General features: G+C 46.9%; 1 protein-coding gene across 3 annotated transcripts in view; it reads right to left on the bottom strand.

The window, feature by feature from the left end:
• Window positions 1–27122, bottom strand: part of RNF130 (ring finger protein 130) — a 798965-nt gene that overhangs the window by 114955 nt on the left and 656888 nt on the right. The gene's annotated exons all lie outside the window — the stretch shown is intronic.

The following is a 27122-nucleotide window of genomic DNA, read 5'->3' as shown; positions in this document are numbered from 1 at the left end:
TCGATTAGATCTACTCTTTCGATGGCTGCTTGGCGGTGGTGGAATGGGGGGGGGGGGGGGGGGGGGGGGGGGGGTTAAGGGGGAGGGAGCCTCCAAGCAAATAGACTGGATGACAGAAAATTACGAATCCACATTTGGAAGACGAGGTAGCTTATCTCCTCCAGGCACTTTATATGGATACCAACAAGCCTATTAGACAGAGAAATTGCAGTGGCTTAATTGACATTAAGTGAAAACCAAGAAATCAGCTCTTATACTTTAAATTGCCCTACAAACTGAATACTTCTGCTAGGCATAGGTTTTGAATCTGGATGGCTCATGGATGTTTATCCATCTCATGCACTAAACCAGTCATTACTTGAAACGCAAATAATACGCTTACTTGGCTGACATCTTTAAGGAGGTAGTTGTTCTGGTGAGGTATTGATGTGAAAAGGTAAAAGCCTTATATGAAAATGGGTGACTTCTATGTAGTGCAGGTGCTTTCTGCGGGCTGGCAGAATCGGAAAGTGTTATGCATGTCCAGTAAGGCCATCTAGTCTTCCCTGCAGCAGTGCTGCTATAATCTGCACAAAAGAGACCATCCTGAACTTTTTCTTTCTGATTTATATGGTTAGCGCTGATGTGCTCCTCAGGCCAACATACCGGAAGCCTTAACTGCATCTTTGGTTTCATTTGACCTCTGCTCTTAGTAGGTAATATTGGGGGTGGCTCATAAAGGCAGGCCAACAGCACACTCAGGCTTCCATGGTGATGCATGCATTGAAATGCACTGCAGTGTCGAACAGGCTAGGTTAGATGTATCAGACAATCCAAAGACCTGGACTTCTGCATGGACTCTGATTTGTAGGTTCCGCGGAACTTAACATACAAAGGAATGTTCAAGAATTCTGATCTGGGGAAAAATCCAATAACCTTGATTAACAATGTCTCCTAGCTGAAGTCACCATACATCAAACAGCAGAATACACACATTCAAGATAAGGTGTTTAGATGCATCCTAATCAGCAGCTATGATACGTTTCCAAGCTTCATGTCTGAATATGGTCAAGTAACCTCAAGGTTAATGAACTAAATAAAATGAAATGTGGAAGATGCATTACGCCTTGTCCTGGCATAAGGAACAGGAACCACCCAAAAGTCTGCCACTGAGTCAACTAAAAGTGTTACAACTGTAGTTGTTCAAATTAGCCTAATAACAGTGGAAGCTGGCTTCTCGAAAATATCTGCAAAGGGATATTAAAAACACATTACAAATGGTAGAAAAGTGATCTAATCATACAAAATCTCAATTACTTGATTGTGCACATCAACTACCTATGTAGTAGCAGGTTTCAACCCAAGTGAGAGCAAAGTCATCTCAGAAAAGCAATGCATAAAGCATAATATCTGGAGGAGTAACTGGCACAAGCTAATTAACACAATGATCTGTAGAAGTATCTAAAACATTTGTACAGATCTTGGGTCCATTCAGCCAATTCACCTCCAACACCTGCAGCCTAGGTACAAACCTACCTGGGTCCATACTAAGTGATGTTTTAGCCATGGCGCACCTTCAAAGAAGTGTGCTGGTGCAAACAGGGACAGTGCACCCTAATACAATCAATGTGCTGGACGTAGGACAGCCACAAACTCGTGGCTGCCCTGGCGGGCATGCAATAGTGAAAGACAAGAGGATGCCTGAAGCAGTCACTCAGTCTATCATGGTGCGGGTGGCAACCGCCAGCACTTCAAAGGAGGGACAGAGATCCCCCTGCAGCAAGGTGCAGAGAATGGCTGCACCCGCCTTTGAAGGGATTTCTGAGGCTTCCATCTAACCCCCATTCCCCCTCTAGAGGGGTGGACTCTGGGCACCGCATGTTTGTGACAAAATATTTGCCTCTGTGCCCATGTCCATGATATGCGCTACGCAAACAAACCATGGACAGAATGCTGAATAAATCATACATTCACTCCCAGTCAAGAGATCTTTTGGTCACCATGCCACCCCAGTTTAGACCCAGCCATATGCAAATCAGTCTTGACCCTGTGCCTCATAGGAACAGTCCAGACCAAACTGCCAAGTCAGGGCCTCCCTGGACCGGAAACAAGCGTCCTGGGACCGGTTTCTGGGTATTACCCTTCATCAGACAGGCTAGCTTGAATCCTGTGGCACAGTGAGCAAGCGATCCAGGTCTGGGAATACCCATCCCACTTAGGATGAAAAGTGCTACGCAAACAAATGATGGACGGAATGCTGAATAAATCATACATTCACCCCCAGTCAAGAGATCTGGGTTAAATCCATCATTCATTTGCTCACCATACCACCGCAGTTTAGACCCAGCCATACGCAAATCAGTCTTGACCCTGTGCCTCATGGGAACAGTCCAGACCGAACTTCCAAGCCAGGTCCTCCCTGGACCGGAAACAAGCATTCTGGGACCGGTTTCTGGATATTATCCTTCATCAGCAAGGCTAGCTTGAATCCAGTGGCACAGTGAGCAAGGGACCCACGTCTGGGCATAACCATCCCATTTAGGGTGATAAGTGCTGGCTGGGTTCAAACTGGAATGGCATGGTGATCAAAAAACCGATGGATTTAGGCCCATATCTCTGTACTGGGGTGAATGTATGACATTGTTCTGCTTTCTGTCCATCAATTGTTGTTTTTGCATACGTCACCCCGAGTGGGACAGGTATGCCCAGAAATGGGTCCCGTGCTCTCCTTGCCACTGGAGTCAAGCTATCCTGGCTGATGATGGGCGAAACCCCGAAACCGGTCCTAGGATATTTGTTTCCAGTCCAGGGAGGACCTGGCCTGGCAGTTTGGGCTGGACTGTTCCCATTGGGCACAGGGTCAAGACTGATTTGTATATGGCTGGGTTCAAACTGGAATGGCATGGTGAGCAAAACAACGATGGATTTAGGCCCAGATCTCTGTACTGGGGTGAATGTATGACATTGTTCTGCATTCTGTCCATCAATTGTTTTTGCATATGTCACCCTGAGTGGGACGGGTATGCCCAGACATGGGTCCCGTGCTCTCCATGCCACCGGAGTCAAGCTATCCTGGCTGATAAGGGGTGAAACCGTGAACCCGGTCCTAGGATGCTTGTTTCCAGTCCAGGGAGGACCTGGCCTGGCAGTTCGGGCTGGACTGTTCCCATGGGGCACAGGGTCAAGACTGATTTGCATATGGCTGGGTTCAAACTGGAATGGCAGGATGAGCAAAAACACGATGGATTTAGGCCTAGATCTCTGTACTGGGGTGAATGTATGATATTGTTCTGCCTTCTGTCCATCAATTGCTGTTTTTGCACATGTCCATGATATGGCACAGGTGCAGAGGCAAAGTGTGTTCCTCATTTGAATGGGCACATGCATCAGCAGCCTCGTCTGCAATACAACAGTCCGCCTGGGGCACAGAAAAGGGGTGCAGGCAACCATTGCGCCCAGAGTGCATTGTATGAAATATATTCCTTGATGTTAAAAACATAATTCGTTGATCTCCTATACCGTAATAAACTTAAAAAACATAAATGTTTAGAGCTCTTTGAGTAGGCATAACAATCTCTGAAGCTTATCTAATCTTTGATTAAGGGAGCAGTAGTCTGGGTGCAGCTACAGCTGAAACTGCACAAGGAAGAAATCCTATCCTGACTGCCAGACACTGCAGTGCCACCTCACTATGTTAAGCATAAGAAAACCAATGTGGGTGCTAAGCATTACCATGCTGTCTATGCTGAAAAACAGGCTAAGAGTTGTTAAAGAGACCGACTGCTCCCTCAAATAAGTCATAACAGACATAATTTCCTCTTTAAGACACTGAAAATACATAATGGGCCGCATCACCTGCGTTCACGATTCACTTCACAAACAACTCCAGAATTGAAAACATCTTCAGTCACAACCAAGGGAAGGAGTCCTTTTTTCCTCTCAGAGGAAGGTCTGTGTCTTGACAACTGATGTTCACGTCTCAACTTGTAACATGTCCTGTAGTATTCTGCTTTAGAAATGGTCTAAGGTGATGTCAAGACCGATTCCCATGACCCACTATGTGTGGTGTTTCAGAGTTCAGCATAACCAGAGAAAATGGAATGCATGTCTTGGTCCGCTTGATTCAGGATTGCTTGTGTAGAGAGAGAGCATAGAACAAGAAACTGTTCAACTTGGTGCCAAATAGATTACAATTTTATCCCATCTAATAATCAAGAGGGAGAGAATTCCAAAGTCTAGCCCTTAGCATCTGATCCTCCATCACCCAAAAGAAGATCATTTATGGGCACAAGGATCTGTTGTGAAGATCAAAGCTTCCTAGACGGTTGTTAAATAACGTCTTGGGTCTTTTTAGAAAGTGAAACCAGACGATGTATCCAGTTGAAAATAATTCTAACACACATAAATAATACACTATCCTCAACCAATAGACTGCTGAGAACTGAGTGCTGTAGAGACATGTCCTCGCTTGGAAAGCCCTACTGCCAATTGGACTATCACATTTTGAGCCCTGTGAAGTTGAATGATATGCTGCTTAAGTGTGCCCATCAACAGGCTGTTCCCATAACCCATACCTGCATTAATAATAGCAATTTAATGGAACTTGTCTAGTTAAACAATGGGAAAGGTACTGATGAAAGCTACGCAAGAGCCAAACAATACAACCTCCGTTTTACCCCCATTAAGTTGGAATCAGTTCTCTGTCATTCGAGCGCAATAGGAATCAAGTGACTCAAAAGCTGATCAAAGTCTGAACGGGGACAGTCAATTTCAAACTGTATTTGCATAGCATCAGCATTTAAGAGTGAAACCATAGACTATGATTTCTAATGATGTGCATTGGAGACATCATGAATACATTAAAAAACACAGTAAACAGAGCAAAATAATAGTCTGCATTTTAAATCACTATCAAGGAACAAGCACCGACCATTGACTACATTTGGAAACTGCAGAGTATGTCGTGATTGTTGCCAAAATTCAATATGGTAATGGCTACACCGCACGCATGTTGGGCACAGAAAAGAACTGCCCCTCGAATTAAAAGAACAAGAAAACACAGCCATCCGATCAAAAAATAAAGGATTATCCAAGGCCAACTAGAAAATATACATAAAATAAAGGCCTATTTGTCCAAAACAGTCTTTTCTCTTCAAAGGACAACATTATTAGCTGGCTATAAATTGAAGAAAATACAAAAAGAAGAATGAGAAAATTTAACAGAGGAAAGAATTTGTAAAAATCCCCAAAGCAAGTGCAAAGGCCTTGAAAAAAGTCTAAGTAATAATGTGAGTTACCTTACAAGTCATTGTGGGTTTGCATACAGGCAGAGCTTGGAATTTTAAATACCATTATAACTGCACAAACGTCAGGACTCTTTTCGATCGATTCAGTCTCTTAAATGTATAGTTAAATTACTGTTTGAAACGTGCTTTATGACTTTTGCAACTTCAGGGACAATTTTATGAAGGTAATGAGTACTAGAAGAGAAACTTATATTGAAGAAATAAATGACACCCTACTGCCCAAATGAAAACTGCTAAACAGGCTATTGTCTTGTCTTTATTTGATAAAACTTACTTGACAGTGAAACCTCTCTGTCACTGCTGAAAGTATCCCTGTGCTATATTCAAGATCTACAAACAAACACAACCACATCTCTACCATACTGAGAGGCTTGCTTTAGTTATCTTATGAAGCCAGAACAAAATTTACGATTGGATGCCCAATTAATTTAAAGGATACTCCCTACTTAGCCAAACATTGGCAAAGCTAACAGGTCTCACCTTTTGGCTGCCCATGGACAGCTTATGGCGTTGACACTGCTTTTACCAATGCTATTCAGCATCTGCTAAAAAAAGAAGCGAACACCATGCTTTTGCCACTACTGAGCAGCATCGTCCAAAAAAACAGAAAAGTACAATAATGTATATTTGTGCATGTGCCTTGATGGAATGGCAGCCCACTGTGACCTACTGTCCAAGGCATGGATCAATAATTCAGTGTCAAGGAGTTTAATCTATTATAGTCCTCTGTAGTGGGTTATAATGCTTTATTACTGGAAAGCAATGACAACAGGTCTGCCTGTGACATGGCAATCAGCCCCCTAAAGACCAACTCATTTGAAGGCAGTGTGGACTACCAGGGAGTCAGAGGGACATGACCCCTCATGTAGACAGGGTCGCTGGGAGAGGGTATGCAGTTCTTTTCGACCTGTGCTGTCAACACTATGGTTTGACTAGCTTTTTGATGGTATCAGGGGGCAGATTTTTTAACATGTGCTTTAGCATGGGCAGGAACTGGACTCTCCTTTCGGTTTTAGATAGTGTCTCTACGTGGAAACTGTTTTCCTCCCAGATGACATCCATATTCTCCTAATAGAAGGTAGCTGCCCGCTGATGCACCTCATGGTATGCCATGGTGTCATCCGAGGGCGGTGCCATAACAGTCTAGTGGCTGAGATCCGGATTTCCCATAGGGTCAACGTCATAGTCATCCCAAGGTTTATCTGTGCACCCTGTGTTTCAGGTTGCCTCATAAGGGTAGGCAGGGTCAAAGCTCTGCCTAATCCATAAGAGGAATGTGGGTATCCCTCAGGTGACTGTAGATGCAGCTAAGATGGAAAGCGAAGAGGTAGAGGCAGCAGAGTAGCAAGTGGGGAAGTAGGAGGAAGTGGAGGAGGAGTAGGAGGTGGAAAATAGAGGAGAGGGCTAGTACCCCTGTCCCTACACTTTATAGGCTTGGGAGCTGGAGTGGGGTCTGAAATAAGCTCATCTTTGAATGCTAGCTTTTACTTCCGATGCAAAGACTCATGGGTCTCCATGGAGTTAGCTTAGTTGAAATCTTCCTAGTCTGAGAATGAATAAAGAGTCTCTTTTAGCTCAGGTTCAATTCATCCTGTAGTCTTTGGAGAATCAGTAGTCCCAAGTCATAAGCCCCGATCGTCGAGTGAGTCTTTGATTTCAATGGAGGCTTGGAAGCTGGTGATGCCCTAAGTGCCGGCAACGAAGGGAGCCTTCGGATTTGAATAGAGTAGAGGCTTGAGAGAATCTTGGGACTCAATGCTATGGAGAATCAAAGCCCACGGACAGGACCTTTGTCAACTTAGAGGTCAAATGCAGCAGAGGCCCTGAAGGCTGCAAAGACTTTGATTCAGGACTCGACACCGGACCCACTTGAGGGCAGTGCTCTACCTCCGTGTGAGGTCTCTTTGGAGGCTTGGTGTGTGTGTTGGCGCCGTCCATACTCACAAACCTGGTGGAGGTCTTCATTCGAGGACCAGTGGTCACTGAGGTCGAGGGAGCCTCCTCTTCTCCCTCTTGGTGTCAGTCGGTGAAGAATGCTGCTTCAGGACTAGTTTAATGGCTGGAGGGGTAGAAAGGGCCTCAAAGGGATGGTGTTCTCACATTCCTTGACATCAAATGGTGCCTATTCTCCCAAGATGTTGGGTGTGTCATGGAGGATTGCTGCTGCAACTTCTGATGTGCCTAGTGCATTTCTCATCTGTATCGGAGGTTCATATTTGACAGGAAGATGAGCTAGGTTTTGCATTTGATGTCATCATGGTCGGGAGAGATGCAAAGGTTACTGACCTCGCCACTGACGAACCACAGGTACTTCGCTTAGCACTGTGGACTGTACTGGAAGGGTATCTATTCCATCATCCTCTGAACATTCTCTGTGAAGAAGTCATTAAATATGAGGGGCACACAGCCCTAAAGAAAGCCTGGGGCCCTGCTGATTGGGAGTCAATTGATGGGTGTTCGTCTCTGAAGAGCATTGAAGGTTTTGTCCAGACCATAGGTGTTGAAATTAAGTGTGGCAGGAATGCAGCTCCAGGTACAAAAAAACTCCTTCCCACAACTACCCTCCCCCCCAGATACGCCCCTATCCCTCCCCCCTCTCCTCAGGCGTGTCACATACATTCAGGGCTTCAGTCTATAGCAGTGCAAGTCTCCAGTGTGTGTGCGGGCATAATCTGGGTAGTACCATAGGGGATCCCTAGCCTACCAGGGTGCAGGGCATCTTTCCTGGTGTCCATGCGTCAGTCTCCAATCCTCCCACCTCTGTCTATTACTTAGCCAACTACCTCTGGGGAGGCTCCCACGCCGTCTTCATTCTCAAAGTTCGTGGGAGATTTCAGTTCTGCAACTAGACTTTCCCAAGCTCTTGCTGCCTCTAGCACCCTCTCATTTCCTAGTCTTGTAGCCATCTGCAGCCGGACTACACCTTCACACTCAGCCCATTTAAGTAGCTCTGCCTTCCATCGTGCAGTACTTGGACCCTTCTTCGCCTTCCAGTTCATGGTGATATTCAGTTTTGCTAAGAGCAGCCCCAATTTACTTGTGACTTTGTTTTTAGACGTGTGTGAAAACCAATGACGTATGCAGTATTTCTGAGTCTGTGCTACGTCTCTGTCCGTAATGGCAGGCAGTAGTGTCGTCACGTCTTCCCAGTAGTTGTCCAGGAATAAGCAGTCCCATAACATGTGCTTAAGATCTGCGCCTTCTGTGCTGAAGCGCGGGCACGCCCCGTCTATGTCGGGAAGTACTTATTTATTTTTGCCGGGCTGAGGTACTCCCTGTGTAGTATGTAAAAGTGCACTAACTGGAATCTGACATTCAGGGTACTCTTCCACGCTCTCTCAACTAAGTCCTCCCAGGTCTCTCACTTGAGCTTCAGCGCGGTTAAGGGGAGTAATGTTTCTTGCGTTATGCGCTTATACAAGCACGTTACCGCTTTAAATGTGCCTGCCGCCAGAACTGCGTATTGGCAGCCAACTGACGTTGTTGGCTTGTGAGGCCCTCTCCCCAGTGTTTCCGCACGGTAGTAGTCAGGGCTATGTACAACAGAAAGTCTACACAGGCAGGTCATATCGGGCTTGTAGGTCATTAAACGGAATCATGTTCCCATCTTCATAAAGGTATCCCACACAGGTCAGTCCCTGGTCCGACCAGGTCAACAGTCTCTGCCAGTTGCCACCATGAGGCAAGGCCTCGCACATGGTTAACGGAATTTCCGGCGCGTAAGGATGCTTAATTTTGGCCCTCTTCAGGTACCTATTCCAGCATCTATGCGCCATGCGCAGTTCCGTGGTGAGAGAGGCAGCCGCAAAATGATTCGGGATATTTGGTTTAGGTTCACAAAATCCTCCCTCTGCTCTTCGCTTCCCCTACTAGCACTCGCCACCCACTGCGTTAGCCATTGGAATTGTGCCGACAGGTAATAGGCCTCAAAGTCTGGCACCGCCAACCCCCCCTCTGCTCTGGATCTCATTAGGACAGTAAGCGCTACCCTTCGCCTGCCCGTTCCCCATAAAAAGCCTGTAACCAACAAACGGAGCTGAACAAAGTACTTTGTTGGGATCCAGACAGGCAAGGTCCCAAAGAAGTACAAGAGTCGCGGGAGAGTAATCATTTTAAGGAGTGCCACAGGGCCAGCTACAGACAGTGGCAGGGAGCCCAGAAGGTAAAGTTGGTTTTAACTCCCCTGATGGCCTTCCCTATGTTACCTTCTAGTATATCTTCTGGGTCGTGGTATATGTGCGTACCCAGGTATGGGAAGCACCTATCTTCCCATTCCACCCCCTACACCATCTGCGGACCTGCTCTGCCCTTTTGAAGGAAACGGGCAGGATTGGGCCCAATTTACTTTTAACCCTGCAATTCTGCTAAGGTCCTGAAGGAGGTTTTTTTCCCCCACAAGCGCCGCCCCCGAACTAGCCAGAAATAGGAGCAGGTCGTCAGCGTACAGTGCAATGTGGTGGATCCGCCCATGTACATTAAGTTCCTGGCAGGCTCGACGAGACCGGGCTTTCGCCTCTAAGGGTTCCACCGCCAGGACAAACGGCAAGGGGGAGAGGGGACACCCCTGTAGTGTCCCTCTTCTCACATGGCAAACGTCCGATAGGAGTCTGTATGTTCAATGGTGTATAAACTGTACATAATGTTTGGGTTGTTTGTAACAATGTACAATTTAGATAATCATAGAAGCAAAGATGCTGTATGATTAATGGTGCAAGAAATTATTTACATATGTAGAATTGTTTACACTATTGAAAAGCTTTAATAAATGGTTAACCCTTGATGAAAATGAATTTTATATAACAGATATCAACTGTGTGCGAGGATTGGACACAAAGTAAACTATTGATACCGAATAAGGGGGGTGATAAATTATTTAGATAAGGAGATTGGCAATTGAAAGGCCAATCCATTTTTCTTTCCCCATAAGGAGTTTATCAAAATAATTTTCAATCTATCCCTTAGGAAGTACTTTTTTCAGTACTTTGAATTTGATAGTGTGGGCAAACATGGAGTTGGTGCACATGCGCATTTCCAACTAAGGATGGAGTCACGATGCATCCTGTGACTCAAAAGCCTTTTGTCGAAGAAAAACAATCTACAAACATCTGAGCCAACACTAGATAGGAGTATGCAGAGAAAGTGCCGCTCGCTGAATTTCCGCGATTGCTGAGACTCACGGAGGCCAAACCTGCCCAAACTGTGTTTCTACGGACCTGTGGACTCTCTGCTGCTGAATCTACTTGGCGGCGGGACTGCGAGGACCAGCCTGCAGAGCGCTCCCAACACCGCTGCAGCTGGGGCCTCTTCCTGCCCACTCCTCCCACCAGCATATTTAAAGACTCGCGGCCCCCGCTTCGCGGGAGCCGCTCGCTGCATTTCCGCGATTGCTGAGACTCACGGAGGCCAAACCTGCCCAAACTGTGTTTCTACGGACCTGTGGACTCTCTGCTGCTGAATCTACTTGGCGGCGGGACTGCGAGGACCAGCCTGCACAGCGCTCCCAACACCGCTGCAGCTGGGGCCTCTTCCTGCCCACTCCTCCCACCAGCATATTTAAAGACTTGCGGCCCCCGCTTCGCGGGAGCCGCTCGCTGCATTTCCGCGATTGCTGAGACTGACGGAGGCCAAACCTGCCCAAACTGTGTTTCTACGGACCTGTGGACCCTCTGCTGCTGAATCTACTTGGCGGCGGGACTGCGAGGACCAGCCTGCACTGCGCTCCCAACACCGCTGCAGCTGGGGCCTCTTCCCGCCCACTCCTCCCACCAGCATATTTAAAGACTCGCGGCCCCCGCTTCGCGGGGGCCGCTCGCTGCATTTCCGCGATTGCTGAGACTCACGGAGGCCAAACCTGCCTAAACTGTGTTTCTACGGACCTGTGGACTCTCTGCTGTTGAATCTACTTGGCGGCGGGACTGCGAGGACCAGCCTGCACAGCGCTCCCAACACCGCTGCAGCTGGGGCCTCTTCCCGCCCACTCCTCCCACCAGCATATTTAAAGACTCGCGGCCCCCGCTTCGCGGGAGCCGCTCGCTGCATTTCCGCGATTGCTGAGACTCACGGAGGCCAAACCTGCCCAAACTGTGTTTCTACGGACCTGTGGACTCTCTGCTGCTAAATCTACTTGGCGGCGGGACTGCGAGGACCAGCCTGCACAGCGCTCCCAACACCGCTGCAGCTGGGGCCTCTTCCCGCCCACTCCTCCCACCAGCATATTTAAAGACTCGCGGCCCCCGCTTCGCGGGAGCCGCTCGCTGCATTTCCGCGATTGCTGAGACTCACGGAGGCCAAACCTGCCCAAACTGTGTTTCTACGGACCTGTGGACTCTCTGCTGCTGAATCTACTTGGCGGCGGGACTGCGAGGACCAGCCTGCACAGCGCTCCCAACACCGCTGCAGCTGGGGCCTCTTCCCGCCCACTCCTCCCACCAGCATATTTAAAGACTCGCGGGAGCCGCTCGCTGCATTTCCGCGATTGCTGAGACTCACGGAGGCCAAACCTGCCCAAACTGTGTTTCTACGGACCTGTGGACTCTCTGCTGCTGAATCTACTTGGCGGCGGGACTGCGAGGACCAGCCTGCACAGCGCTCCCAACACCGCTGCAGCTGGGGCCTCTTCCCGCCCACTCCTCCTCCTGCCCTCTCTCTCATTAACAAGGCTCCGCCCATACGCGCTAGTGGAACGCGCGCAGGTCACAGCGCGGGGCGAAGACCGGGCAAAGAGCGGGCCGTTTGAGGCCGTTCGAGAACGGGCGAGCTAGGGCCTGGGCCACCTTTCTTGACTCTGGACTCCCCAAGGAACTGTGATTCCGAGCCCGGGAAGATGACCACAAGGGAAACGAGGAGTAAAACATCGATGGCCACCGGAATGCCTAAAGGTACTTTGGATACGTATTTTGCCAAGGCGGGTTCACTTCTCATCGAGGAAATTACCACACTAGAAAGGCGTATCTCGCAAGAAATTGACTGGGTTAGGAGGTCCTCCTTGGGACCCCTCAGTCATGCTACTACCCCAGAACCTATGAGTGGCTGCACAACATCAGACGATGGGGGAACAAATGTTATGCCTGATCATTCTGTCCAATGTAATCTCAGCACTCCCGTTATTGATTGTGATATTTCTGCTCCTGTAGATTTTAGCATTCTACCTTTCCCACCATCTAAGCTCTTACTACCTGCTAATACTCCTAAACCTAGTGTGCCTAATAGGGACGTAATCATCACAAGGGCCCACCAGTCTGTTTAGACACCACAGCGTGAGCGGGAAGGAGCCATCCCGAAAAGGAAAAGAAGGGCCCAAATTACTGGAGGACGAAAGCCTAAGATTCTAAAACATAATCCCATGTCTGAGGGCAATTCATTCGGTACATTCAAAAAGGGCTCAAACCGACCACCACAATTAGGGGCATTATCCTCTAACACTCTGCCCCAGATAACCCCCAGTTCAAACGTCACAGAGAGGGAGGAGGGCTTCACTTTATCGGATATTGGCACCCTTTTGAAAGAAATGCTTATTCCCTTAGAAAACCGGTTAGTAAAGATGGAAACATCTTTAGTGCACCTTCACAAGGGTATCTTACAATTAGCCGAAGCTTCAAATAAAGTTACCCAACTCCCAAGTGGAAGATTGACTCGCAGTGATAAGACCTCTCAATCTGTGCCTCCCACGGAGGAAGGTTATCTGCCATCCAAGCCTATACAAACACAACAGCCCACGCCATTAACCCTACAAATTACAAACTCCGAACCCCCAATGACCACACTAAGTACAAGTTTACAAGACAACCTAGTTGCACCTGTATCGGGGGCCCATGGCAATGTTCCAAATTTTAGATCAATTGACTTGCCACCGGAGGCCATACCATATACAGTCATATTAACTGGCATCACTGAATTAAATTCTTCCACACGAGAACCAGTGGAGGCCTTGAAGAACAAGGTAATCCACTGGCTCTCTACTCATAGGCCCCTCCCGGCAGAAATTCACAGTGAGGTGCTTATGGTGAGGAGAGTCCCATGGATAGGTAAAACCAGGAAATCAATCCACGGTGACTGCGTCGTGATCAATTTTAGAGACCCCCACACTGTTTCTCATACATGTAGTTGGTCACATTATGCACAGGGGACGACCATACAATCGCTTCCTTTATCCTTTTTCTACCCACTTTCTAGATGTGAGCAGGCAGAGGAGGGGTGGGAAACAGTACCCAGGCGGGGAGGCAAGTGGGCCCCAAACGATAGAAGCGCCTACCCTCACCCTAGACTACCACGACACAATTATTTTCCCACACACAATAGGTTCAGCAGCCTTGAAATGGTGGATTGACCAAGCAAGATGGTGGGTGCGGAGGATACTGCCCAAAATGGGACTCTCATAACCATTGCACGACAAATAACTGCCACAGAGAAGGTTAAATCCGGCCAGGAACATCCAAATGGAGTGTCGGGGTCTATGTGTCCTTCCCTCCTGTGTATCACAAATGAGGCGACTGCTGATCAAGCTGACAGTTTAGCCAACATCTCATCTGAAGGGATGGACCCTGAAATGGTTGTGCCTCCAAATCCAACAACAGAGAGAACTAACTGTTCCTCTATCAAGATTCTATCTTGGAACGTGGCGGGCCTGGGCAATAAAGTGAATTGCCCGGATTGGAGTTCCCTCATCGAGGACCAGGATATTTGCCTGTTCCAAGAAACCTGGGCGAGGGAAGAACTCGCTCATATAGGTTTTGCCACATTTTCCACAAAAGCGAAATGGGGGGGTAGAGGGCGCCCATCGGGAGGTCTCGCTACCTGGGTGGCTAGTGATTTGGGATGTAGAGCTGCCATCCTCCCATTAAAAACGGAGGACATTCTAGCCGTACTGTTGGAGTGGCCAAATTCAAACAGCCTTCTGCTGATTAATGTATATTCTAGGCCTACCAACATCTCACAGGAGTCCCGAACGATCGAAGAGCTGGCACTAGCCCTAGATGAAATTCCCTGTCTGGCTTTCTGGAGGGCTTGCTCCTCGAGGAGGACCTGACGTGGTCTGTGCCTCCCTTACAAGCCCCGGCCCCAAGAGCATGGACACCTCTGGCTTTGCAAATTACATCTTTAACATTGAAACATGGGCTTCGGGCCTGTAATGGGAGGATTAATTCTGATATCCCCCAAGATGCACCTACAATAGAGTGGGCAGGGAGTCAAGACTTGACTACATTCTCGTTCCATTAGCCCAGTGGCCGCATATTAAAGACTTCCGGGTTACATCTAGGGAAGATAGCGACCATAATGCACTGGAACTGGAATATGACCACCCTGGTCTCGTGCCCACTGCGAAACAGAGAGGGACAGCTGAGGTGGGGCTTTGTCTTACGAATAACAGACGCAGAGTGTAATGGGAGAAATTAGTTTCTCATCCAGAGAAGATACCCAAGCTCTATGCTCGGGTAATTCCCACATTCGAAAAGATACAAACACTCATGGCGCACGGCACAACCCAGAGTGTACAAAAACAATTAGGGCAGCTTCACATAGACCTTACTAAATCGGTCTCCGAAATCCTTACTAGCAAACTAAAAAGGGCCAACGGAGGCGCCGCTGGTCCCACCTGGTACAATAAGGCATGCCGCAAGGCAAAAACAGACCTAGTGACATCTATTAAGGCAGGTAAGGGAAGCTCGGAAATCAGGGCTATGAGAACTGCTTATAAGTCCCTAATTACTAACGCCAAAAGCGAATGGGAATACCAAAAATGGGAATCACTTACCATTTCACTTGCACGGGGGGACTCACGCAAATTCTGGCGTTGTGTGAACACAGGCTCCGAGGAGCTGGTCCCAGCACTGGAGCCTAATATTTCACCTAGGGTATGGTCAGACCATTTCCAATCCCTATATAAAACCCCTGAGGGGGAAACACCAACTACCACTCAGATCACAAATAATACTTTGGAAATGGTGCGGTTTACAATAATGGAGGTTCGAGGAGCTATTGCTGGGCTGGCATCAGGCAAGGCACCAGGCCTGGATGGCCTGCCGGGTGATCTCTTCAAGCAAGAACCGGACGTCTGGGCACCCTATTTAACATTTTTATTCAACTCCATTTTAGGGGGAAGGAGGTGCCTGATACTTGGCTGGGCGCAGAGATCGTCCCTATATATAAGAAGGGTTCGCCTCTGCTCCCAGCCAATTATAGACCCATCAGTCTCATCGACGTCTCACAAAATTTTTTCGGTAGACTGATGCTCAACCGTCTCCAGGATTGGATTGATGATTGCGAAATCATGAGCCCCTACCAAGCAGGGTTTAGGAGAGGAGTCTCAACCATCGACCAGATTTTTCGTCTGAATCTCCTATACTGGAAGTCTGTCCTAATCGAGGGTGGCAGCCTGTAAACGGTGTTCGTGGAGGTGCGAGCGGCCTTCGACTTAGTGCCCAGGGACAAACTATGGGCCGTGCTCACGGACCTAGGGGCTCCCGCCGATATCATGATAATCCTGAAGAAATTACATCAGGGAAATTTTGCTAGGGTAAGGTGTGGTAGAGGAGGAAATCTTTCGGATGGCTTTCCCGTTGACAAGGGGGTCAGGCAGGGCTGTGTGCTTGCACCGACCCTTTTCTGCCTCTTTGTCAACGGGGTCATTAGCCATCTTAATGGGCTAAGCAACATCGATGCCCCCAGGTTGGCCGGCAGCAGGGTTCCAGCCATCATGTTTGCAGATGATACCCTGCTGCTTTCCAAAACTCCTATGGGCATACAAAAGGTGCTGGATGGATTCGCGGATTTCTGTATGAGCCGCAGACTGGAGATCATTGCCTCAAAAACCAAGTATATGATCTTCAACCCGCCCTCTCCAACACGACCGAGTCCCTTGATAGGGGCGTCTAGACTAGAGAGGGTTTATACGTTCGAGTACTTGGGGGTCACATGCAATCAGTTCATGACTTGGGATTCCCATCAAGTAAAGGCAAATTTAAAACTGACCCAGATGACGGGCGGCATCTGTAGGATGGCAAAAGGTTTGTCCTATAAACCACTTGGCCCACGCCTACACATTTATAAAACCCAGGCTAGGGCGGCTGTGTTATACGGGGGCGAAATTTGGGGGCACACAACTACCCAGAAACTGCAGGTTACGGAGAATAACTTCCTAAGGCAGTTGACAGCCTTACCAGTTAGCACTCCGCTATTACCATTAAGACTTGATTTGGGCTTAAGACCTATTGCTGAGGAGCTTGGACTCAAACCCATAACTTTCTGGCGCAAAATTTGGAGCACGCCAGAACTCCTCAATTACAGAAAGGAGCTCCAAGAGATTCTGCGCCTTGTAAAAGTTGCCCAAGTTCCATGGTTAAAGTATGTCAAACACTTATGTGAGTCATTAGGAATACCAGACCTGTGGTTAGACCCAGTAAAAGCATGCTGCAGGATCTCCCGTGAATCCATCTCCAAGGCCTACTACGAGCACAGTTTATGTGTCTTAATTAAGAACGTTCGGACAGGGTCTTTATCTGATCATTTGCTGGGGTTCAAAGATTCATACCATCTGGAGCTCGCTCTTGATGATATTGCCCCAACGCTAACAAGGAAATTGTATATGCAATGGCGCTATAGCACTCTCCCCCTTAGGGCATACACAGACTGTTGGACACATGCACAGCCCGCAACACAATGCCCAGCCTGTGCTTATTGGTGTGAGTCTGACTTGCACATTATTTTCTTCTGTCCAGCCTACAACAGAGCTAGGAAATACTGGCTCGTCCCATTGCTTAAAAATTTGGGTTTCAGGCACCATATCCCCGCTTTTAGAATTTTAAAAACAGATTTATCGGCTCCCACAGTATTTGCAGTTGCAAAATTTTTAACAGCAATGTGGTTCAGTCGCAATCACTGCATAAAGTTAAATACTGATAACTGAACATTTTTATGTCAATTATGGACTATTGTATATGATTCATTTTTGATTGTACCATATTTTTCTCTTTTGTATATTTGTTTTACTCTTTTATGGTCCGAGTGACCGAAATAAAGCAGATAAATGAAAGTATATCTACAGCAACACATGCTACGTACAAGTATTTCTGAGAAGGTTTAGGTTTATTATCACAGTCTAAAATGTCTTCCACAAAAAGAAAAAATATTTTAAAACTTTCGAAAGAAAAAAAAAAAACTCCTGCACTGGTACCTTAGGACACAGTGACCTAATACCCTATAAAGCAGTATTTCAGCTGTTCTTGACCTAGTGTATTTTACAAACAAACTCCTTATCCACTTCCAGGGATTTACCAGAAAGGTGAGAATGATGTTGTTGGCCACAATGAAGATATCCAAGATAGAGAACCAAATTTACAAATATGTAACTTTGCTTCATCATCACTCTTCGGTTGTGTATATTTTATAGGGTTTATTGCGGTGCGCATGTTCACCCACAGGCTTTGTGGAGCTGGAGAGCATCAGTAAAAATTAAGGGGGAAAGGAGAACTACAGAAAAAGTGTTCATTCCCCCTGCAGAACAAATAGAAACATTTTCATCGTGGATTGCTGTATCAGTACGTTTGGTATCATATATTTAAGTGGAAAAGCAGAGGAAAAGACAGCTACTTGATTTATCAAAAGAGTATTTCCATCTCACTTCTAATGTTGGTATGTGTGCACAACATTTTGGGATTTTGTGCTACAGTCCAACTGAGGTTCGCTCTATTGATAAATTAACTCACAAAGAACTAACTTCCTTGCTAATAACTGATTCAAGATTTTCTGTGACTGATGTCCTAAAGTTATTTCTCTTGACATTCAGGTCCTCTGGAAGATAGAATGTTCCTCTGGAATCCTCCTGAGTGATCAATCAATCTTAAATGACCTGCACCTACATTGAGAGGATACTGAATTTAGTTCCTGTTTGCGGAGTGCAATGCTATTTTGTTGCCTGCCTGAATCCATACCCATTTAGATGTATCAAAAGGAATACGGCTTTTAGGGCTAGCTAGACTTCCTTCAGCATTAGCATTAATGTCACAGGAAGATTTGTTTGTGGACCCCTTTTTTGTTGAAGGAGAGCCGTGAGGGTTCCTAAACCCCATCAAATAATGGCCTTTTACAATGGACTGTTGAGGGTGGTGTGATAGATAACATACCGTGGTAAGCTTTAGACTGGGTCAGTGGACTAAGGAACCCGGGAATTTGTGTTTGCCCTCATGGTGATGGGAACAAAACCCAGCAGGTCCACTCACCTGTAACCTTCAGAGGTCAATAAAATGAGTTGAATAACAATAAACAATGTTATTCAGCACAAAGATGCCGTAAAGGGTGAATATGCAATTTACAAATACATATGCTATGTAATGTTAGATATTAGTCTTTCTAGTGTCCGGGTCTTAGGACGACTGGTTCTACAGAACTTGAAGAGATGTCTCATGTGAAGATGTGAATGAAACACCATAGAATATAAGGAAGAGAACATCAGACACGCTAACAGAAGAGGTTTTAATCAGAGGAAAACATTATTTTGAGTATAGCTCATCCCTCTTGCACTATTACCTTCTGTGTATTTTAATCCTAGAACTTCTGCAGTGGGATTAGAGTAGAAACTAAGTGACTGATTGGATACCCCAAATTCTGAAAACCGATGGTTGCTTGTTGACAGCATTGTCCTGCCATTCAGTAGCCAATCATTTAGTAGTTTCTTTCTCAGGTGTGCTGCCACTACCACCAAGCAATTGTGTAATGCTTCCGGTGCTCATTTCAGTCTGAATGGCAGAACAACTTACCTGAAGTAATTATTATTTACACGAACCTCTAGCATTTTCTTTTACTTTGGAATTTTAATGTGAAAACATGCATCTTGAAGATCTAGAGCATACAAATAATATCTTTAAAGGGAGTATTTGGAATTTCTCCGTACTTGTCCACTTGTTTGCTTTATTTAACTTTCAAGTCAAGTCTAGAAAACATTATTCGGCTTGAGCTATAAAAGTCAATAAAAACACAATATAATACAAAAAGCAAAAGATGTTGTTATACCATAACAAACACAATTAATACAGAAGTAAAATTAGTGCGAATATGCATTTTCAGTTTTGCTTTCTGCCGGAACTAAAAGTAGTTGGGAGAACATTGCATCCCAGAAGACCCCAGCTACAACAATGCAATCTGAATGGAAGGTACCTTATCAGTTAAAATCAAGCATGTGAGTATAATATCTATTACAACAGACGAGAGCCGAAACCTTATTTACAGATAAAAAAATTCGCACTTATTCCGGATTGCCAATGCGTTTCTAATAAAATTAAGTACTGAATAGCAGTTTTCGATGGTAGAAAAATTCTGTAAGAACATCAGACCTTCCCCTTGTGTTCCTAAATTAGATTTCCTGAAAATAGACGTTAAAAAGGCTTGTCCAGGTTCTGCATATAAAGGGCAGAACCAGGTAAAGTGACAGGTGCTTTGTTTTGTTACCTGGTCACATAAGCAAGCAGGAAAATCTGAGACAATGCACACTGTAGTGGGAAAGCAATCCTAAAATGGATCATAGAAAATCTGAAAAGAGAAAGGTAGCAGTGATGGGTGGGATTTGCAACCCAAACAAGATAAGGTTCTAGGTTGGAAGTGGTACTAATTTGGACTTATTTTATAAGTGATGCCATATACTGGGCCTTCTGTAACCTTTGATCCAATTGGTATTTTAAAAAACATGATTTTACTTCCTCTTTACTTCTTCTGGTGATCGAATGTGGATTGGCGAACAGATCTTTCATGCCTACTTTCCCAAAGGTTTCCTTTAAATACTTAAACCTAGGCATTTGACCAAGTACACTGGCCATATTTGGAACAGGTGCTGGGGAAAGTCGGGATGGGGGAACGGTTTCGCACGTACATATTTAACTGCTATAAATTTCCCACCGCAACGGTTAGAGTGAATAGCTATACTTCCTCTTGCTTCCATATTGAGGGAGGCACGAGACAGGGATGTCCTTTATCCCCCCTTCTTTTTGCCCTCTTTATGGAGCCATTAGCTCAAAGAATGCGGCAAAACCCGGAGGTACAGGGGATTACATTTGGGGGGTTTACCCACACTATTAGCTTATATGCAGACGATGTGCTGATATCGCTCACCGAGCCGAGGTCCGCGTTGCCGGCGTGTATGGCAGAACTAGACTCCTTTGCCCGACTCGCGGGATTCAAGGTTAACGCTGACAAGTCTCTGGCCCTCGATCTGTCCTTGTCAAGACCCACGCGGGATTATTTACAGTCCATACTTCCCATCCAGTGGGCGACGGACACGATCCCCTACTTGGGGATTCAGTTGGCTCCCTCTCTCCCAGCATTGGCTGATGTCAACTATACTATATTGCGCGGGAAAATCCGCCGGGAACTGGGCCGGTGGAAACACTACCCCCTGTCATGGTTGGGTAGGGTGGCGGCAGTTAAAATGACCATTCTGCCGCAGATTCTTTATCTCTTCCGTACCATACCTTTGCGACCGCCGGCCGACTGGATTCACCGGACCCAATCCAAGCTGGCTCAATTTATTTGGAATGGCCGGAAACCACGAAAGAGACGTGCCTTAGTAGTGCTCACTCCAGATTTCAGGGGACTGGGCGTCCCGGATCTCCAGCTCTACTTCCAGGCGGCACAGTTACGGTACCTGGTGGAGTGGAGTAGGTGGGAATCCGATAAACACTGGCTATTCCAGGAACAGGCGGTGGCGGCCCACCCCTTGCAGGAAATTCCGTTCCTGCGTAGACCTCATAGACCTCCTAACCTATATGCCTCACACATCACGCGAGTCCCCTTAGAAGTGTGGGATTCCACTAACGCTAAACAAAAACTCACAACCTTTCCATCCCCGCTCACTCCTTTGACGGACAACCCCGACTTTGTCCCGGGGATGGACAAGGCAGCTTTTTCGAACTGGAAAGCGGCGGGGTGCCAGTTTTTGTACCACGTCTATGGCCCTGAAGGGGTTCACTCGTTTACCCAAATGAAGCAGGAATTTTGGTTTCAGGAGGCAGAAAGACATCGGTACTTCCAGGTGAGGCACTGGGCGCTCCCACCACAGATCCGCTCTGGGGCGCATAGGAGTTTTTCCTTCTATGAAAGATGGCTTCTCACGCGTACGTCAGACCGAAAACTCATATCGGGCCTCTACAAGACACTGCAGTTGATACATGCGCACAATTACAACCCCAGCAGAGAACAGTGGGAACGGGAGTTGGGTAGATTTCTAACACACAAGGAATGGGAAGATATACACTATAGAGCCAGGCATTCAGCATACCACATGGGACTCACGGAGACATTTACAAAGATAGCGACATATTGGTACTATACCCCGGAGCGCTTACATGACATGGACCATACCCGAGAGGTGACGTGCTGGCGAGGCTGTGGCCAAGTAGGACACCTAGTGCATCTACTCTGGGAGTGCGCACACATTCAACCATATTGGACACAGGTGTTGGATGAGGTGGATAAACATTTCGAGACGGACATACCGCGCTTTCCGGCCTACGTCCTATTGGGTCTTCCGAATCCCTTGACCTACCCACTGAAATCCCGTAGAGGCAGGCAGATCGCTATAGCATTGGGGTCTGCGACACAAAACATTCTCGCACATTGGCGCACTCCCACTCCTCCAGCTTTCACAGGCTGGCTACATCGCCTGTGGTATGTCCTAGGGATGGAGAAGCTAGCGCTCACCCTGGCAGGGGAGGGAACTAAATATGGGGAGCTGTGGCGACCATTCTTGTCATTGTTGGCTACTGAATTCTGAGAAGTCACATGCCCCAGATATTTAAGGCTGCTTCGGCTCGCGGAGGTGGAACGGGCCGAGGGTTAGAGGCATGGTCGGAGGGTCCATACATAGCTTAGAGGGGAGGCGCGGGGTGGGACAGGGGGAGGGGGGAGATGTTTTATTGTACATTTTATGTATATCATTGCACTGTGGGCTATGTACAGTTGAGTAATATTCCACAGCCACCGCCTACGGTGGTATTCATATCGCATCCCATGTCCACAGATGTCTGTATTTGGTTACGCTTTTTGGTTTTGTAAAATTAATAAAAATATTTAAACCATAAATACTTAAACCTAGGGATTCGAGCCACTCCACTTAGGGATAGACAATAAGAAATGCAGGATCTAACAAAAGATGCTTCTAGATTTATCCACAACTTGATCCATAATACAAGAGGTGCTACGCCAACCCATCTTTCAAATAAGTGAGGTCTAATTCCTCATGGCAAATCAGGGTACCTGTCCCCAAGGAACCATGAGTAACCTTCGCATGAAGTGATTTTCAACCTGCTGTAAAAAGTGACAGATGGCATTCCCCATAGGCCTGCCCCATATGACCCAGCAGATATACATTTAGGTTTATACAAATTAAGCGTTTCTTTAATGGATTTCTGGCAGAGCCTGTAGGAGAATAAAAACATTGCCTCTATATTTATTTTAAGTACCTGTGCTCTAACAATCTAAAGTTGCACCTTCCCTAATAGCACTTATTACTTCATTCACCTCTATAGTTATAGGTTGATTACGCGCAACGTTACTGGGCAGGTCTAATCCTGATGTGGTGATTGGGAGGGTTAGGTGGGGGGGGGTAGGAGTGGTGGGAGATGCTCCAGCTATAGGATTAAAAGTCTGTGTAGAATAGCCACCTAGAGATATATATGTTGGTATCAGAACTTCAATTTTCGGGACATCGTGATCTGAAAAAAATGGGTGATTAATTATTTCGATGCTCCCATGCCTTTCCCGTATCTCCTTTTTTCTCTCCTCCATAATGGCTTTAAAGGAGTCTCTACAGATATGACCTCGCCTTCAGATCACAGTTGTTTTTTAAAGTTGCCTTTGATATTTGCGAACACGCAGAGTTGAACCATCTATGAGCGGCATCTCCCTCAGGGTTCTTTTTAGGGCCACATTTTTTGAGAAAAATCTACATATGGAGTCAAAACCCTCTATTATTGTTCGGGCCTCTAAATTATCAGATAGACAGCTTAAACTCGTGAGAAAATGTTCTGGATTAACTTTCAATATGAGCCTGTGTAGTTGCTTTGCCAATAGGTCTGAAAAAAGGGCACAATCAATCAATCAATCATAGCATTTGTAAAGCCCACTACATACCCGTGAGGGTCTCAAGGCGCTGGGGGGGGGGGAGGGGAAGGGGTGAAGCTGTTACTGTTCGAAGAGCCAGGTCTTGAGAAGTCTTCTGAAGGTCACAAGGTCTTCGGTCTGCCGTAGGCAGCTGGGGAGGGTGTTCCATGTCTTGGCGGCTAGGTGGGAGAATGATCTGCCGCCGGCGGTCACTCTTCGGATGCGGGGGACGGTGGCGAGGGCTGCCTCTTGAGTCTTTGAGTCCAGACCAAGCCGCTATCATTTACAAATTTATAACCTCTTTTTGCTTGCAGTATTGTTCGACCTTGTAGGAGGATTAATATCAATGTATAGCCATTCTACAATATGCAACACCCATTTGTCTTTTGCTTGTCTTTGTCCTTCTCCTTTGTACTTTACAATGCTTTCAGGTATGGAAAGTGGGTAACGGCGAGAGGGAACTGGAGAAGTCACAGTCAATGGCTGATGGATGCCCTTTTCATTGGGTTCTCAGAAATTAGTTTGCTGTTGAGGCACTTACAAGGGTGCTGGTGCCCGCACCTGCTGCTGACCATTGGTACTGACCCTAAAATGTGTAGAAGAGAATTGACGGAAATGTGACATGATGCTCTGCTGCATCCTTTCCTAAAAAAAATTGCAAGGACTTTTTACAAAACATTAGATTGTGACTTCTGTGTTTTTTCTTTTCAATCATGATTCCAAACTCTCTTGTCCATAAAAAACAGAAATCATGAGAAACAACACAGCATACCTTTCCCATGCACGCCTCACAAAAAAGAATGCATTGAGAGGAAGAAGCAAAAAGAGTTGGCAAACAATGTTGCATAGCACCGTTAACTGTGATATCAAATGCAATGTTAATCAGAAAAGGGTCAAAAGTGAAGAGCTCAATGTTGAGGGACCCTACAAACTTTCTTACTGTAGTCTGTACATGCATTCTGGGGCAAGGGGTGAGCCAGAGTACCTTAAAGTGACAGTGCAATGTGTAATCTCAGTGAGACTGACTACCACCTCAGTTCATTCAATGTTTTCCTTTTTTTTTTAAAACATATTTTATTGAGTTTGTACAGTACCACCGGGCTAACTGCCCAATATATTTCAATTCAAGGCAAGATATTGACAAGTTACCAAACATGGTAATAACATCTGGTACGGTTGGTATGTATAACAAAAAATTAAACCAGAACTTCACGCAGATTTTCCAACCCCACCCACATTGGCAAGCAAATTTGGATACAGATGCACATTCAAAAGTAGAACACAATATATCCTACATTATGACCCATGACAGCCCAAACAAATTGTCCCTCATGGGGATTGTGAGGGAAGAGGGGGGAGGTCTATGCCCCTGTATGCAGCCCAGCGGCACCATATTTTCCTGTGTTTTTGGGGGCAACCCCGCACCAGAAACACTGCAATCCCCACGCCCATGCACGTGTCTAGTTCTCTTCGCCATTTCCCTATTGTTGGAGGGGAGGTACCCTTCCATAGTTGAGCAATATCCCGTTTGGCAATAGTAAGAGCGAGAAAGAGTAAGTGTTGCTTGTATCGATTCCCTCCTAAGCCATCCGTGCTGTGGAGGAGAAACAGTCTAGGGTCATGGGGAAGGTCCCATGACAACACCTCCTTGAGGCAGGTTGATACTTTACGCCAAAAGGGCTGGATTGCCGTGCAGCTCCAAACTTTATGGAAAAATGTCCCTTCCTCCCTGTCGCAACGAAGACATTGAGGGGATGCAATTACTCGCATCCTCCAAAGACGTAAACGTGTGTAGTACACCCGATGGGCATATTTGAATTGTATGCGTCGATATATGGAGGACACCGCAGCAACCAGGGGACTAGTTATGGCCTGCGCCCAATCATCATCTGTCAATTCTGGGACGTCGTCTTGCCACGCCTTCCGGTTGTGTTGGAGTGCGTTGTCAATGTTTGGTATATCTGCCGAATTTTGTGTACGCCCAGATCACCCATAAGGAGGCGACCCTCAAGGGGATGAAATTCAGGGAGGTCCGCTACATTTGGGAGTGAGGGAGTTAAAGTGTAGCGCAATTGGAGGTACTTATAAAACTGAGTGTTATGAAGGTGAAACTCCTGCTGCTACAGCTGGAAGGATCTGAAGGTAGTGCCTCGCATCACGTCCCCCAAAGTGGAGATGCCAATAATGTCCCACCTGCGGAACCCCTTCAGGCCTGCCACCTGGCACAGATAGTTACCATGCCAGAGGGGTGTCGTCTGAGTCAGCTGCCCGTGTCACCCCATTCGCCGGACTGTGTACAGCCAGAGCCTAATCGTCGTTCGACTGGCGTGGGGCAGAAAGTCAAGTTTCTGTGCATTATACAGTAATCGTAGGAGGGGGGTTCCCTTCAATGATGTGTTCTCCAAGGCAAACGCCGGGTCGGCCTGTGAGGCATACCACCAATCGTTGACGACCAACAGGTGGGCGGCCACATAATACGAGTATACGTCAGCAGCGGTGATGCCACCACAGTAGGTAGATTGCGCACATGTCTGCAGCGCCACTGTAACTGCCCCTCCACCCCATAAGAACTTGTTATGTATAGTATTTATGTGTGTGAACCACGCACGCGGTATGTGGTACGGGAAATTTGGAGTCGATAGAGAACTCTTGGGAGGGACACCATTGTAAAGATTGCCTAGCATCCATATAACGAGAGGGGTAGAGATGACCATATGGAAGTCTTATCGCGGAGGCTGGCTAGAAGTGGATTAATGTTGTGTGCCCATGTGGTCTTGGGACAAGGAGACATAAATATACCCAAGTATTGGAAGCCTTCTGTGACGTGTTTTAACTGCGATGCCCAAGCAGTCCTACCCTGCTGACCGGAAACTGGGAACCGTACCGATTTAGACGGGTTAGTGTGGAGCCCGGAGGTCTGGCCAAAAACTCGAAGGATCTGAAGAATAGGCGGCTCGAGATCCATGGGTCCATCATGAAGAACAGGACGTTGTCTGCATACAATGCAATACGGTTCGGTTGTGATCGTGGCCAAACAAAGCCTCTAAGCAAAGGGTCCCAATGGACCCATATCGCCAAAGGTTCCACCGCCAGGGCAGTTATTTTTTCTCAAGGGATTCATTTATTGTTACCAATCGGTGTGGGCCCAGCGTGGACATATGAGAACGGAGGAATTCCATGGGAAATCCATTGGGACCAGGAGCTCGACCGAGTGCAACGCGGCCAGTGCGGCAGTGAGATAATCCAGCGTAATTGGGCCATCTAATTGGTCTCTCATCTGGTCTGATAACCTTAGGGGGGAATATCACAAAGAAACTCTGCTATGAGTTCCCCGGAGATCTGCTCCCTACGGGCGTATAAGGTGGAGAAATGATGGGCAAATTCTGCCACCACTTCTGTGGGGGATGTGTGCAAGGCACCGTTGCTACCCCTAATAGTCGGAACTGTGGCCGGGGACTGCCCGGCTTGGCAGAGTCTGTGTAACATTTTACTTGGTTTGTCCCCCCACTGGTATATTCGATGCTGGGATGCTAGCCAGGTTTCTTTTGCTTCCTCTGTGAGGTGATGGTGTAGCTGTTGTTGCGCCATGGATAGGTTTCTCTGAATAGTTGGGCGTGGGTCCTGTCTGTATTGTGTCTCCAATGTTATGCACTAGGTCTCCAATTCCACTTGTTGAGCAGAGCGTTTAAGTTTATTGTGCGTCCTGTAACTGATGTCCACCCCTCTGATTGTGGGTCTCAGGGCCTCCCTTAG

The sequence above is a fragment of the Triturus cristatus genome, chromosome 7 (assembly GCF_964204655.1).
Source record: "Triturus cristatus chromosome 7, aTriCri1.1, whole genome shotgun sequence".
NCBI classification, from domain to species: Eukaryota; Metazoa; Chordata; class Amphibia; order Caudata; family Salamandridae; genus Triturus; species Triturus cristatus.
This window is presented reverse-complemented; position numbering and strand designations above follow the sequence as displayed.